Here is a 13,707-nt window from a genome sequence, read left to right as displayed (position 1 = left end):
ACACCGCTAGTCACAGGTCTCCAACTGGACTCTGCACTGCTGATCTGAGCTCGGCCAGTCAGCCAGTTCTCAACCCACCTTACTGTCCACTCATCTATTCCATACTTTGTCAGCTTTGGTAGCAGGATGTTGTGGGAGACAGTATCAAAAGCCTTGCTAAAGTCAAGGTAGATGACATCCGCTGCTCTCCCCAATCTACCCAGCTGGTGATGCCATCATAGAAGGCAACAAGGTTGGTGTCATGTGTCAAGTGGTGCCATGGATTTGTGTGCGTTGATCCCACTCAGTCACTCCTGAACCACTCCCTCATCAACTGGGGGGGGGATTTCTCCATTTCCCAGACTCTTTCTTCTCCCTCCAGGGTCCAGGGGTCCCAGGGAGGAGTATGAAGCAAAGACTGAAGCGAAGAAGGCATTCACTATCTCCACATTCTCAGCATCCCCCATTACCAGGACACCCCCCTCATTAAGCAGGGGACCCACATTATCTCTAGTACTCCTTTTACTGTTTACGTACTTAAAACAAACAAACAAACAAACAACAACAACAACAAAACCTTCTTCTTATCCTTTATCTCTTTTGCAAGCTTCATCTCCAGGTAACAGCAACAGGTACACAGATTCTTTGGATTGCCAGTGATAAATTCACTGTCTACAAAGAAAACTCAACAGCCAAAAGTATGAGTAACACAACCTGGCTATTAACGTGTTAAAAGGCACAAAGTCTCTATAGAGATTTCTGTTTCTCAGGGAGGCACTTGGTATGACCAAGTGTTCAAATCTTACCCAAAGGCGTCCCAATGGGGGGGGGGGAGAGAGAACAGAGGCTCAGCCCATCAACTGGTGTCACGATGGTATCTTCTCTCACATCCCCTCTCTCTTAAGTCAATTTATATTATTTTCTATCTTTGAGGTGGAGCTTGAATAACTCTAGTCAGACATATCTTGGTTATGATTGGTAAAAAGTTTTCTTGCTTTCATTTAAAGGTGTAGGTTCCAAGAAATTCAGAGTGCATGCTAAGTGAGGGGTGGTTGCACCATGGAGGCAGGGAGTTTTGGGGATGGAGGTGTGTTTTGGTGTTATAATGATATTATAATGAGCAAAGTTTACTAGAGTACAGCATTTTGTCAAAAACATGACAGATCGTTGGCTCAAGGGTAGCAAATATGCAATTTATTGGTCTCGGTGTGCACAAGAACAATCGGGTCTCCATCTGGTCACAGAGCTTAGCCGCAGTGTCTCCACTCCGCTCTACACTCTGTACTGTTCCTTAGAGTCAGCACACCAGGTTCCCCCAGTGCGATAGCATCTAAGGCTGGAGACCTAGGGAACTTTTATATAGTGCAGCTATGCTCCACCCTGGAAGCTTCTTCAATGCTGTACATTTTCTTTAAAATGTGAATATCAGTTCAAGTCACCTTAGGCAATTATTCCACAGGGTGTTTAATGAAAAGTTGGATGTAGTACTTAGTGATGTGGTTTAGTGGGTAATATTGGTGGTAGGGGAATGGTTGGACTAGATAATCTTGGAGGTCTTTTCCAACCTTAATTATTCTATGATTCAATGATCATGTTTAGCAGTGGCTGTGGCATGTAAACCCCGCAGTCACTGCTTCTTGGGGGAAACTTAGAATGTCCTTGCATATACTGTTGCTGTGGCTGTCACCCTGAGGTGAGCAGTTGTGGATCTTGCCCCACAGCTCAGAAGAGCTTTGATTTCTGAGGCATTTCACTTCTGTAACAGCTACATCCTCCCTGGATGACCCCACAGATTTAGGACAGTGCCTTTGCCCCATTGAAGTCCAGAGTGACTGCTCATCTTCCGGCATGAGCCATGCCCACTCCCCAGCCACCTGCCTTGTGCCCTGCTGCCCTTTTGCAGCACAACCCAGCAGGCAGAGTCCTTCAGCCTCAAGGAAGGCTGCAGAGGCACCTGCCTCTTGTGTCTGCAGTGCTGGTGAGCCCAGGCATGTCTTTTCCCAGCATGTGCATGGGTGAAACACAGTCCCCTTCCTGCTCAGAAAGCTGCCTCCAGGCATGAAGATAACTGCTCCAGCCGTGGGATAGCTGTTCTCTCTGGTGCTGCCTGTGGTGGGTCACGCTGGACCGGCTCAGGAGGACTCCATGACTGCGAAAAGTGCCCGGTCTGGCCTGGGAGCCCCAGAGCTGTGCCCCAAACTGAGCACTAGCATACAGGGGCTGGACAAACCCAGCTGCTGTGTTAATACAGTCCTGTGACATCATTTTCTGCAGCAAACTTTACTTAGCTTTCCCTGAAATGTTTCCTTCCCTGCCTCATTCACCTGCTCTTTCTGGAATTGCCATCTCAATCCCTGTTCACAGCTAAAGACTCAGCCCCATCATCATCCCCACTGCAACTCCATCCTCATCCCTATTCTCATCCCTGTTCCCATCCCTGTCATCATCATGCTCCCCACTTCTGTTCATCTCTGTCCCTATCCAGACAGCTTCTTTCCTACCCTCTGGCTACTCCTGCAGATTGCTGTAACTGACTCCCAGGGATTTTGAGAAAGAGAGAAATACCTGATTAATCCCAGAGCAAGCTGTAATCACATGGCAATAACTACACGACTCGTGCTTATCTGAATGTGTAATCACAGCAATGAATAATACTCAGGGTTTAGCACCTTACCAATTAGCTTGGGAGAGGCTGCTGTTGGCTTTATGCAGCAGGTCTCATCCCTCTTGGGGTCAGGCTTTGCCTTGTGGGGACAAGGAGCCACTGTCCTTCCAGGACACAAGTGGAGTTAGTAGCTGCCTCCTCAGGGAGCCTGGCAATGACTGGGAAATTGTCCCATGTAATGCAGTGACTCCTGTCTTGTTGTGAGGTCCCCAGCTGCCTGTGCTCCAGGCAACAGCCATGCCCTGCTTGTTCCCTGTGTGCTTGTGGAGGACATGGAGGCAGGGCACTGTCCTCTGAATCCTCTGTCCTTGATGATGGTTGTGGAGTGTCTGCATGGTGTGGAAATGCTATGCTATGCCATGTTGTGCTGTGACAATGTGCCAGTGGGGACCCCAGGGAGATGCCCTGGTCCCTTGACTGGCAAAGCTGCTGGCCATGCAGCCTCTTGTCTGCTTGCTGGCCTTTTCCACCCAGACTAGAAGGGCAGAGTGCTTTGGTGGTGCAAGGAAGTGACAAACCATGGTCATCCGGGCCAAAGCCAGTCCCCTGCAGGACCATCTCTGGCTGCAGACTCCAGGTGCTATCAATACTGGGTAGCAGAGATGGGGCCTCACCAGCCTTGATGCCTTTGGGCTCATGGACCCAAAGCAAGCTGGATGCCTCTCTACCATGGCCAAGTGACAAAGCAAAGACCTGGGAGTGGAAACCACTGCCATGAGCCATTATTGTACCATCCAAACTACTCCTTCACAAGTGCCAAGAGAGACAGGCTGAGAACTCTGCCTGTGCAAATCCCTCACAAGGTGCAAAGAATCAACACTCTCTGCATCTTTAACTCCCTTTGACAGGGAAAAGAGACCCTCATCTGTTCAGCCTGTAGACCTCAGCACTCTTAGCATTCCCACTGACCTTCCGTAAAGGCCGTGGACTAACTGCAGAGGATCCTATGCTGCTGCCTCTTCTGACCACTTGCAGACAGCCCTCTGGGTGTGTAATGACTCTGACACACTCCCTGCTGGCCAGACAGCTCTTCCCCTCACCTGGTCCCTGTCACGGTTGCCCCAAGGCTGATAGGACATAGACCAAACACATCAGCTAGTCCTTCCCAGGTAGAGCAAGACATAACATACACCAGAGACATGCACATCCCAGAGTGAGCATTGAATGGACACACAGTCCAAACTGAACACTGCCCTCAAGATAGGTAGTCCACTGCCTGTGTGCGAGCACATCCTGTGATGAGCACTGCCAGTGCATGTGCACAGTCTCTGGTGAGCACTGCCTGCATGTGTGCACACTTTGGCTGAGCCCTTGTTCACGTGTGCAGCCCTGCACGCTCTTGCTCCACAGTCAGTGTGTCCCTGTAGCTTGCTCAGCTCTCTAACATCATGATGGCAGTGGCAGCTGAGGTGGGGATGTATGCAGGCAGCTGCTTTCACCCTAGTCCTCTGTGGTGAGAGTCTGGGACTGTGGAGTCCTGTGGCTCAAGCACAGTCAGGGCACAAGGGCAGAAGACTGTGCCATGACCAGGCTGGGGAAGGACATTCTTGCAGTCTGGCAGGCAGAGAATCATCCTCTGGAAATGTGCAGTGCCACCAAATTAAGGGCTTAATTAGCAGGCGTGTTTCCCTCAAGGAGCTGTCACCTCATTATCATAGAGAATGGTGATTAATCAGTGGGAAGGGGCAGGCGCTGCCAGCAGGACCCCAAGGAGACAGGCAGCAAGCACTTGTCCCCACTGCAAGGCAGGCCGTGTGTCCAACATGTCCACATCTGACACTGTCCTCTTCTGCCAGTCTCCAGGGCCCCCTCCACCCCAATCTAAGACAGATCTGCCCTGATCACATTGCTCCACTGGTCCTATTTGTCTCCTTGCTCCCTACAAGCTCCCCATTCCATGGGCAAAAGTTATCCATGATACAAACTTCTCTCCAGGTGGCTTTTCTGACTCAGTGATGTTGGGCTGCAGGAGGCCCATGGCACAGCACATGGGGGATGGTGCTGATGGCCCTTCCCTTCCCTTCCCTTCCCTTCCCTTCCCTTCCCTTCCCTTCCCTTCCCTTCCCTTCCCTTCCCTTCCCTTCCCTTCCCTTCCCTTCCCTTCCCTTCCCTTCCCTTCCCTTCCCTTCCCTTCCCTTCCCTTCCCTTCCCTTCCCTTCCCTTCCCTTCCCTTCCCTTCCCTTCCCTTCCCTTCCCTTCCCTTCCCTTCCCTTCCCTTCCCTTCCCTTCCCTTTGTCCAGCACCATCTCTGTAGAAATACTCTTAAACATTTAGGTTCTCCAGTGCAACACAAAGTCTGTGCTATCACCAAGGAGAGTTTTCCAGGGTGCAGATGGGAAACTTGTGAGGCCATTTGCAGCCACTGTGGTGGACTCTGTGAAGTTAAATGTCCTTACCCATCTGTACTGCCTATATTAATCAGGTCCAAAACCATGGGGATATCCCCACTTGAGGCCTCAGCCTCTGAGATGGCAAAAATAGCAAGAGCATGCACACCCTTGGCCTTGCATTAGCTGTACAGCTGCAACAGCCAGATGAGCTGACAAGAGAGCCCTGAGAAAAAACAAGTCCAGCACAAAAATGTGCACACATGCTGTTCCTTTACACACACTAGGAGAACACCCCCTGCAAAAAAATAAAATAATAATAATAATAAAAAAATGTACACAGGCACACACAGAGTAGTTGTGTATTTGCAAAACCAGAGATATGCACAAATCCAGTTGTGTACATACCCACATGCATTCGTGCATACACACACACACACACAAAATTTCTGTTTTCTGAAGTGGAAGGATATAAGCATAGGAACGCATATTGGCTAATACATGCCCACATATATGTCAAGGCCAACCTGGACCTGAACCTGCTGCCTATGGGTATCCTTGCCCAGTGTTCACATCTGAAGATGCCACACATTGTCCCTGACCTACGACACCTCCCTTGTGTGGGCTCACTGCCCTCTGGGGGCACAGATACGTGCCACAGCTGTATACCAGAGTGCCCTGACCCTGGGGCCACAGGGTGCTGCCGGAGGAACTGGGCAGGCAGGGGCACAAGGCCAGCAGCAGTGTGGTGCTCTTTCCAGTCCCTCTCTGAAAGACTGCTGGGTCAAACCTGCACTGTGTTACAGCCCAGCATGTGCTTATGTGTGCTGGTGGGGTCTGGACAGGACACAGCAGCCTCCAGCCCAGAGCTCCCAGAGCCAGGATGGCCACTGTCAGCAAGGGTCTGACCAGGGCCTGCCTGTGGGTGCAGGTGGGCATGCGGTCAAGGCTGGTCCCTGGGCAACACCCTTCAGCTGAGAGTGGTCCATATGGTCACAGGGACGGGTACCCTCCCCAGGGGTCGTGGCTGCTCCTGCCTGTACAGCCTGGTCCGTAGGGAGGGGGTGATGGTCAAACTGCCTAGGCTACGCCACATCGGACATGTCCCTTTGTCAAGGCAAGAGAGCTTCCAGGAGGCAGCACAAGCCCCAGGTGGAATACAACAGAGGGCAAGGCCCTGGGGCAAGGCATATAGGGAACAGAACAGAGGCCATGGAAGTAATGGAAAACAAGGTGCACACTCACTAAAGCATGACCATGCTTACCTAATGTGACACCTGCAGTTGCCTGGAGTTTCTTGGTGGAAGGTATGCAGCATAAACCCATCTGGATAGAGCTCCCGGCCAAGCCAGGGTAGGTGGGCTAGGTGCAGGGTGTTGGGCTGTAGGAGGCTGCCTGAGCATGGTGCACTGTTGATGATTCTTGGGATGTCTGGTGGCCTGGTTGCAGGTCAGCATAACTCATGGGGCAGTGTTGCCAATGCAAAGCATGGTAGCACACCCAGCTCCGTGATCAGGAGCAAACAAGAGGGCTCGGAGCCACCTGCAGGAGGAATGCGGGCAGGTACCAAATATTATGTGGGCACTAACTACCGCAGGGTCCAACAATGAGGCCATGGGGCACAGACAGAGAACCTCTCCTCGTCGGGGAGACCAGCATGTTTTTCCAGTGGGGACTGGAAGAGTCTGGCTGTTTTGTGAATCCTTGGAGTACAAAAAATGTGCACCTTAGTGATGCAAATACTACCCTAGAGGACATCCCTTCCACAAGGAAGCTGCTTGGTGCCCTACTCAAAGGCCTGTTCCAGTTCTAGGAGGTGGTCTGCAATTTTGGGAGAAGCACAAGGATTGGCATCCAGAGAAAGAGTCCACATGTGAACCTGGAAAGATGTCAAGGGAGAGTTCAGTGTGCCAAGGTAGCACCAAAGCTAGCACCTCATCAGGAAAAGAACTACCTAGGGTAGAGACTGGAGTAAGGACTGTGTCCAAAAGCTGTCAGCGTACCGACAGCTGTGATCTGTGTAAAGGGAAAGAGATAACACTGCCTTATAGCACAGAGAGCTGTAAATAAAGCTTTGATATGTCCCCTGTCTGTCTGATCCTAGGCACAGTGTTGTTGATGGTTAGTCATCCTAGTAAGAGAGTTCTTAAATCTTACCATAGTGTTTGTCTTGTGTAGAGGGTAATGTGAGGCACATGCCAGGATTTCCCACTCAACAGGTGTAATCCAGTCAGGTGCCTAAGAGACAGGGTGTTTGCCATGCAGCAGGCTGGGCTGGAAAAGGATCTGATAACACAGGACATTGTTGCAGAAGAGGTATCTTCACTAACAGGTGTTAGCCAGAGTCTCCTTGGCAGCAGGACCACAGGGACTGTGTCCAAAACTTAGCACAGGAAGTTTCCACGGGAGGATAATGATGCCAGTTGCTGTGCACAGGCTGTAGGTGGTGATGTTCTGGAGCTGGATCCCAGCAAGGCACAAGTAGCAAGGGCAGGAAATGTGGTAAGGTATATGATGTCTTGCATGCTCCTGTGACACAGTGGAACTGTGTGACGTGAGTTTTGAGAAACCATGGGCTGCAGCAAATGGCCCAGGACTGCCACCTCGCTCCCCCTCACCATATGCCTATGCTCTCTGCCCAGGTAGATTACAGCCTGAATCAGGCACATGCACAATGGAATGCATGCACTCATCAAAGCCTCTGCTGTAGGAAACAGAGGGCTAGGCATAGGGTGCCCTTAGCAGTGTGCTCAGAGGCTGCTGCTGGCAGAGCCCAAGGCTTATCTGTGTCAGCTAGGAAGATCTGATGTTTCGGAGTCCCACAGCAGCTGCTCCTACACCATGAGCTCAGGGAAAAGAGACAGCTGCACCTTCTGCTTTCATCAGTGGTTGGAAAACACAAGACCTTATCCTGGATTTGTCCACCTTTGAGACCTGTTCCAGGACCTGCAGCTTTGGACTGAACATCCAGGAATGGTAATGAAGGGGAGAGGCTGCAAAGTGGGATCCAGCATGTGGGACATGGCACAGAGAAGGGGTCTTGGAAAAAATGCAGTTTATTCTATAAGCATCTATGTAGGACCCAGTGGAGAGGCAGAACCCTACTCAGAGATTCCAGGTGCAAGCATATCCCAAATGCAGCTATTGCACAAATGCCAGCAGTGTTGGTAGGCAAGCGCAGCCACTGAGCACTCACCTTGGGAAGGGCAATGTGGGGTTGAAGGCTGTACATCTGTGTCAGTATCTGGGCTGCTCTGCACCTGTGTTTGCAGAAATGACCCCAACAAGGAGTGGTAGTGCTGGGAAAAGGAGGTAGCAAGGCTGGGAGGTGAGCCTGGTGAGCTCTCAGGCAGCTGTCCCTCAACTGACAGGTCTCACCCTGTCTGTGGACAATGCTGCTGTGCCCGAGCACTGTGGTCAGCCTCAGCCCAGAGCTCCAGGTGCTGGTCCAGGCCATGGCACTCCTTGCAGACAAGGACCCAGACCTTGAACTATGCTCACTGGTCAGAGGGATCTGGGGGCCAGCAGAGACCTAAGGCTTTGGCTGGGGTAGCCAATGCTGCTGAGGAGCCACACTGCAATCCTTTTGTATCATCTTAGATGATGGGTGAAGTATCATCTCCAGCCAGAGGTTTCAGCACTCCAACTCTAATGAGTCTCTGAGCATTGGGTTCAGCAGGAATCACCCTCAAGAAGGGCTGCAGAGAGCAGTTGTGAAACAGCACTGTGCAGTGAAGCAGGCTCATCAGCATTCTCTGTCTACTACATTTGCCCTGTCCTTGCCTGTGCTTAGCTGGAGCCAATTGCTCCTCTTCCTGGAGCCAGTCCCCAGGTACTCAGGGCATCTCAGGAGAAGTGGTGTCACTGTATGATGAGAGACACTTTGCTGGCATGTGAGCCAATGCAGCCTGAGCAGCTCATGCAGATGTTACTATGTGCTAGGGAGGTGATGGCTGCAATGCTCTGTTCAGCTGGACCAGTCAGTTGGGTGCAGTTCTCCATCATGTTTCTCTGTCCACTTCTCTCCTGGGAGGACTGAGCTTACAACACATCTCTGGGCTCCCTGCTAAGCTCTGTTTTTGCACTAACCACTGCCAGGGAGAAAGCCTCTTCAAGAACCACCCATTAATCCGCTGACCATGTCCTGACCTTCCCAGAGACTGGACTTAGATGGAGGCTGAAGGAGATGGCCAGCTCAAGCATGATCCCCTCTGTGGCCCTGACAGTCCTGGGAATGCTGCCTTCCCTGTGGCCCCACAGTGGCTCCCAGCTGGGCTCTGGCACAAGCTGATGCCAGCTCTGCCCTTCTGCTTTTGTATGCAGCTCATAGTGTATTGCAGAGGAGCATGGGAGCAGCCACTGCTGCCACATCCTTCCCTCCAAAGGGCAGCAGCCCAGGGGACTTCAGCTGGCCTCCCACCTTCCTGCCATCTCCTGCCATCCTTCCTCCCACCTTCCTGCCATCTCCTTGGGCCACTTAGTGCGGGAAAGGGCAAGTGTGAAATGAGGGGGCACAAAGGGGAATGTTGAGCTGAGCTGTTCTATGGATGCTGGGCCCTGCTGCCCAACAGTTTGCACTTGTCAGGGCATGGGATCTCAGCAAAACACATGTACAGATGTCTTGACAGGGGAAAGGCAGTGCCCTGCATCATATGCAGCACAGTTCATGTGCTGAGTATAAGATTCACAGATATCATCTGCCTCTGCTGATGGAGTGATACGTCTGTCTTAAACATGGCAGAGCATCCCCATGTAGCCCACCTCAGTAGGTGGGCAAGAAGCAGAGTTCCCCAAGACCCTAAGTGAAGCCCCTAAGCTCTGCCTGGCTCTCTGCTTCTCAAGTCTTTCCATGGTCATGAGCCAGGAGCTACTTCCTTCTGTGCTATACCTCACTGCCCAGAAGAATGCCTCCAGGGTCCCCTTAGCTCCTTTGCCAGATACGGTTTCCCAGCCTTGCTGGTGTGGGATGCCCTGGTATACCTGGGAGCAGGGATGGGCAACCCTGGCTGCCTTCCTTTTCTGCCCCTTCCCTGTCTCTCCTGGGTCGCCAGTGCACTATTTGCTATTCTCCTGGCTGCCAGACTGGAGGGACCAGATGGGCCCTGCCTCCGCCTGGCTCCTCGCTCCTGCCTGGGAGACATTGCTTCCTGCTGCTTCCCACTCACCAGCATTTGCATTGCACTTATTCTCTGACCTTTGGAGAAACCAGCGCAGGCAGCAAGCTCAGTTCTACAGACCCAGGCTAGGACTCTAGGCAGCCCTCTTGTGCCTGGTGTCAGCTACCAGGGACCAGTGTACCCGTATTCCCCAAGAGCCAACTGTGTGTTCACCACCATCAACCTTCCCTATAGCAGAGCCCCCGCTTGGGACTCCTACTTAACCACGCCAGAGCCTGTATGTCTGTAATCTGGCCCAACCTCATAGACTGCATTCTAGCAGATTGACCTGCCTGATATGCTCACCCAAGTGTTACCACACTTACGTTCCTCATTGGAAGGTGAGGCTCAGGAGTGACTGGCACAGGCCTATTGTGCATGTTTGTGTATGCAAGCTCATCTCTGCATGCACACAAACATGGGTCCTCTCCACAGGACTGCTCTGGGACTTCCTGAGCAGGCAGGAGGAGGGATGGCTTCCCTCTCTTTGGGCTTGCCTGGCTCTCAGGAATGGGCAAATTGCATGTACACAGGCATGGATTTCTCATCGTCTGTGCTCATGTACTGGCTGCTGCAGAGATACCCTGAGCTGAGCACACTTTTGGCTCTTCTTCCCTGAGCAACGTCTCTTCTCCCAGCTCATAGCAGCTCTATTTCGCACTTGGCTTGTTTCAAGGGGTGCTGCCACATTCAGTATGTCAGATGCTATGCATTCTGAGCTGCCCCGTGTAACACAGTGGGGCTCAGGATTGGCCTGCTCCAGTGCAGCTGTGCCCTTCCTGGGGCTACTGGATAGAAGAAAGAGGTTCTGCCTCATACCACCTCATGAAAGCCTGTCCCTGGCCATTCAACTGCTCCCTGTGCCTTGCAATCAGGTTTGTCTCAATTGATTTCTGCCAGGACCTGTTCACAGGCCACTTGGACTGTATGGGGCTCCCAGGGCTGTGAGCCCCATACCACCCCACTGCCATGTGCCTAAGACTGGTCCCATCCCTATGACCCAACGAACAGTTCCCTCCTGTGCATATGGGAGCTGTTCTCAGTGCTGTGAGGCTGCAGAGCATATCACAGCTCCAGCTCTGAGCTGCTGCTGTGATCATCACAGTAATCTGAAAATGCCCGGAGTCATGGGACTGGGGGAATGTGTCAGCTGTGTGGGAACAGTGCGTTCTCGGCTCTCCAGGCTTGTGAAGGAAATCCGGGAAGTTTGCCTCCATGAGCTAAAAAATACCCAAAGAATTGCAACTAAACATCTCATGATCAAAACCAGGCCAAAGGCACAGACAGAGCCTGGACACTATTTCTGAGCCTCTGAGGTGGTAAAACTGCCCTGGGAAGTAGCAGGAAGACATCTCTTGGTCGATCCTGCTCCCCTTGAAGGGTGGAGGAGTGATGTGTAGGAGCTATGGCCAGTGAAGGTCTTAGGGCATGCTGGAAAGCGGTCCCTGTGGATGGAGAAAAGGGCCTCATGAGGACTTGCAGATGGCTGGATGGCTCTGCCTCTTCTGCAGCACCCCTGTGCTGTGTGTGACTGCTGTGGGGTGACTGATGCTGACCATAGGTGGGACAATTGCCAGGCAGAGAGAGAGCTGGCACCTGGGGCAAGGCAGTAGTCTGTCCCTGGAAGGGTACATGACGTTCAGGAGAGCTGTTATGTGTGGTTGTGCAGCTGCTGGGCACAGGTCCCCATGCAACTCAGGTGTGCCTGACCTCCTTCCCACGCAGCCCACTCAAACACATGTCCTCGTGCTGCACCCTGGCCATGTGCCACTGATACTTGCATAGAGGTTGCAGAACAGAGCCAGGGAAGGGGGCAGGCCAGGCTCAGCAGATGGGGGGCATGAGGGCCTGCCAGGCTGGGCAGGTGGGGGGCCCAAAGTGGAGGGCAGGGTTCCCCTTGCTCGCTGGGCAAAGGGTAGGCTGGGCCGTAGTGCTGCTGCGCAGCTCCACCTGTGTTTGCTGGCCCAGCCCCACACTCTGACCTTCCCAAGCTCATCCCACCCATGTGTGGCCGGGGCAGACTCTGTGCCCAGCCTGTCCTCTAGTCTGGGCACCATCAGTCAGCCCATTGTCCATCCGTTCCTGCTGCCATTGCAGTGCTCTCAGGGTTTCCTCCCAGCCGTGGCGCTCCCGCAGGAAGGGAGAATCTCTGCTCCGGCAAGGTGTTTCCTGGTTCCCCAGATAGGATGCGGAGGCACATCCTGACCCCTGCGTGTGTGCACTGACCCTGAGCTGTGCACGGCGTCACCAAGCCCCGGCCACGCAAAACATCCCGCAGCACTCCAGCACAAACCCATGACCATGCAGCCACGCATGTGCATGCAGGAGCCCATGGCCAGGCTGTGACCCAGGACGTGCGAGTGTGTCCCGCACCACTGTCCCAGCCCAGCTGGCAGCCGGCAGGACGCAGGGGTAGGGGTGTCCCCTTCCTGGCAGGAAAGGGGCTGAGCCGGCGGCTGCAGGTTTCCTGTAGGCTCAGGCTCTGAGGGCGTCAGGAGCCAGAGCAGCCTGAGCAGCACCACGCGGGCCCATGGCAGGTAATGGGGCTGGGCTGCAGGATCCTGGCTGCCGCAAGCATCGTTCGGCTGGGACACCTCTGATCCCTGCCAGGATATGGGGCTGGGGCAGCCCTGCCAAGGGAAGGCTCCGCTGGCAGCTCTGGTTTCTCACCCTGGGGTGCAGAATGGGCCATCCCAAGGGCTTTGCTGTGGGGACAGTGGGGCTGGGCTGGCAGCAAGGGCCATGGGTCTTGGCTGTGCTCGGGCTAGGGCATTGGGCAGAGCTACAGGACCGGGCCCTGAGCAGGTCTTTTGAGCGGCATGGGGCCGGGTCTTTGGGCAGGGCTGTGAGGCAGGGTCGTGCAGCTGTGCCTACGTTCGGTGCCCGCTGCCCTGCTCTTGGTTTGTCGCACCGCCGCCGTCCAGCCGGCAATTCCGGGGTCGCGGCCATGCTGCGGCGGGGTGCCCCCCGGCGGGTGCCCCCCGGCGGGGAGCGCTGCTCCCTGCTCACGTCGGCTGCCGCTGACCGCGGGCGCCTCCCGGGGGCCGCGGGCTCGGCGGGAGCGGCGTGGCCGGGCCGAAGGGTGCGGGGAGAGACCGGGGGCCCGGAGAGCCCGACAGACGAGGAGTCGGGGAGAACGGGGAGGGAGGGGGGGGGCGCGGGGAGCTCCGGGGCTCGGGGGAGCCGGGCAGCTCCGGACCGCGGCGGCCGCAGGCGCCGTCCGGCCGTCGGAGCGCGGGGCGGAGACCCTCGGCGCCGTCCGTGAACTTTCCCTGCCGCCCTCCCCTCCCCGCGCACAGGCTCCCCGTCGCCATGACAACTCCTTAAACTAACGCCCCACCGCCGCCGGCGGGGGCCGACTTCGCGGAGGATCCGCCGCGCTCGCCGCGATCCTCCCCGCGCCCCGCCGCCCCCGCCCGCTCCGCGCTGCGGCTCTCCCGCTGCCGGCGGCCGCCGCTGCCCCCGGCCGCGCCGCGGCTATGGTGGCTCGGGCCCCGCCGCCCGCCGCCCCGCAGGTAAGAGCGGCCCCCGGGGCAGGGCCGGCGCCGGGGCGGGCGCGAGGCGGGCGGGCGGAGTGCCC

Source organism: Netta rufina, assembly GCF_964035555.1.
Source record: "Netta rufina genome assembly, chromosome: 1".
Classification (NCBI taxonomy): domain Eukaryota; kingdom Metazoa; phylum Chordata; class Aves; order Anseriformes; family Anatidae; genus Netta; species Netta rufina.
The sequence above is the reverse complement of the archived record's forward strand: the minus strand, read 5'-3'. Positions refer to the sequence as shown.